Source organism: Sinocyclocheilus anshuiensis, unplaced genomic scaffold (assembly GCF_001515605.1).
Source record: "Sinocyclocheilus anshuiensis isolate Anshui unplaced genomic scaffold, SAMN03320099.WGS_v1.1 scaffold609, whole genome shotgun sequence".
Lineage (NCBI taxonomy): Eukaryota > Metazoa > Chordata > Actinopteri > Cypriniformes > Cyprinidae > Sinocyclocheilus > Sinocyclocheilus anshuiensis.
This window is the reverse complement of record NW_015541011.1, coordinates 377,952-380,979: the sequence shown is the minus strand read 5'-3', so window position 1 is coordinate 380,979 and position 3,028 is coordinate 377,952. Positions and strand designations below refer to the sequence as shown.

At 38.7% G+C, this 3,028-nt stretch overlaps 1 pseudogene; it reads right to left on the bottom strand.

Annotated features, from left to right (window-relative positions):
- LOC107690389 (uncharacterized) overlaps nucleotides 1-3,028 on the bottom strand; it is a 20,289-nt pseudogene that overhangs the window by 11,295 nt on the left and 5,966 nt on the right.

Here is a 3,028-nt window from a genome sequence, read left to right as displayed (position 1 = left end):
CTAAAAGAACGCCAATATTACAAAATATAACATTAAAAAGTGTATAAATCACTCGTTTTTCTAAAGAAACATTGTCCAACAGCGACACCAGCAGGTAAAGTTACATCGGGAGTCCGAGTCTCTCTCGCCTCCCCTGAGCCCATTGAGTTTTAACAGACCAACTAAAGCGTGCAGTGGGGGTGTAATTGAGAATGAATGGGGGAAAGTCACGTGAGAGGAGGCAATGCCTGAGAATGCCTCAGAACACCAGCGCACACCACTGGTTCCCACTATTTTTTTTTTCTCACAGTCGGGCTGGGGGGTAAGGGGTAGGGGACCTCAGAATTGCTAAGGCCGCCTCTTCCCACAGTAATAACTAGTTTTTCAACAAACGCCATGAACTTTGCATAATTCTGGTCAAATACAATTGAGCCAAAAATGGGCATTGAACTAAAGAGAAATGCAATAATTTGTAATCGTTCAACAATACACACAAATGCTTTGAATTACGTACGATTATTTTTGACAGTGATTTTATTCCATACTCTCTCGCCTCCCCTGAGCCAACTGAGTTTTAACAGACCCCCTAAAGCGTCCCGTGAGTTTGCTGGGGGTGTAATTGAGAATGAATGGGGGAAAGTCACGTGAGAGGAGGCAATGCCTGAGAATGCCTCAGAACACCAGCGCACACCACTGGTTCCCACTATTTTTTTTTTCTCACAGTCGGGCTGGGGGGTAAGGGGTAGGGGACCTCAGAATTGCTAAGGCCGCCTCTTCCCACAGTAATAACTAGTTTTTCAACAAACGCCATGAACTTTGCATAATTCTGGTCAAATACAATTGAGCCAAAAATGGGCATTGAACTAAAGAGAAATGCAATAATTTGTAATCGTTCAACAATAAAAAAAAACGTGACGTGACGTGACATGTGGCCAAGTATGGTTACCCATACTAGGAATTAGTGCTCTGCATTTATCCCATCCTAAGTGCACACACACAGCAGTGAACACACACACACACCGTGAAGTGGGCAGCCATTTATGCTGCGGCGCCCGGGGAGCAGTTGGGGGTTCGGTGCCTTGCTCAAGGGCACCTCAGTCGTGGTATTGAAGGTGGAAGAGAACGCTGTACATTCACTCCCCCCACCTACAATCCCTGCCGGTACGAGACTCGAACCCGCAACCTTTGGGTTACGAGTCCGACTCTCTAACCATTAGGCCACGACTTCCCCACAAACTAGTGTATTTGTGTAGCCACTATGACAATCTGCTGAAAATATCACCTTAAAACCTGATTCACGTGATTGCTGTTACATTGTGCCTTAAAATATCACGGGTTTCCGTGTAAACATGCTATTATCTGAAAGTGAACACTGAACTCACTCAAGTGACTAGACGTCTGTCTTTCAGACAGCTTGTTTCAGTGAACCGGTTCGCAATACTGATTCGATAGTTTTTAAAACTCTCTAAAGGTGTGGTCACATCGGGTTCATTTGTTCATGCAAATACGCAGCGTTGGCCAACAGAAAACTGCTTGGTTTGAAAGTGACTTCTGTGTTCATGGTTCTCTGACGTTGGTTAATGGTAATATGACATTCAGGTAAACAAACAAAATATTATTTTTTTTGTACCTTTTTTTAATCAATGCTATTTTAAAATTATTTATTTTAATTTTACATTTTTATGATTGAATTAATTATTAGCTTTTCATTAAACTCACGAACCCCCTGCAGTTCCTTTAGAAACCCCAGTTTGGAAACCTTGACGTAATGTCATGTTTAATGCACTTCATGTTGTTAATTACAATGAATGGAATATATTATCTTACTGTTTGTATTTTTATATCAGTACGATATTGTCCTATTTAAATCAATGTGATAAACGAGTTAGGTCAAAAGTAATCTAAAAGTAATCATAAAGTAGTCTGATTATATTACCTAAAATGTGTAATGCAATGGATTACGTTACTGAGTACAATTTTTGTCATGTAATTTGGAATCAGTAACGGACTACAATTTGTAAGTAATCTACCCAGCGTTTCCTCCAAGTAGGCAAGGGAGGCAGTGTCTCCTCAAAATATTGGATGAGAAAAAATATCGTAGTGCAAAAATAAAACAACCGCAATATAGAGTGGTGGAACTATGATGTCACTTTGTAGGAAAAACCCGGAAGCGAGTTAGCATTTTAGCACTTCCGGTTCCATCGTCCCAGAGTCAATGGGTTTTTTTGAATGGGAGTTTGGTTAAATGCCCTAAAAATAAGGTCCGTGGTTCACACAAGCTCAAGATACTTTCACGTTTTATTCTACAACATAAAACACACTAGTTACACGCCACTCGTGATTTTTTAAAACTTACATTTCTTAAAAAAGACGGTTGCTGACAAGTTGCTAAATGGGACTACAGGCGCTGTCGGAGACATTAAACGTCATCATGCCAAACAGTTTATCAATTTACAGCATATTCCAATTGTAGTATAATTTATAGTAAAATTAATTGTAGAATTTTATATTGTTGTTAGACAATGTTTTTTTTGTTTTTTTGCTTTGCCCCGAAATGCAACAAGTCTTCGGATGGAAGATGCTCGTTTTATCGTTTACTGATACGGAGACACTGGGTTCGAACCATAAGGTAAACTCAGTCATATTACGATTATTCCATGTAAACACCACATTTACTGGCTTAGTCACGGTGAAAGTGAAACTTTAACGATGCATAGTGCTTAAAGCCATTTCATTAAAATGAAATGTTTATGGCCACAAGCAGCTGTTAGAAAACATATAGATTGAGGATTTTCTAGAAGCAAGGATAAAATAACATTTTGTGTACCCACCCTAACAAAACGATAGCTGAATTGTGGTACTTTATTCACTAAAATAAGTTTAATCTTACCATATCTAAAAAATCGCTCACTCTGCTGTTATTTAATAAATTAAAGGCACTAGAATTTAATTGAATAGTATGTGGAGACACGTTTTTAATTAAAATATTCATATTAATCAAAGATTTATTCACTTTTAATGCACCTTATTTCGAAATGTACAGAAATAC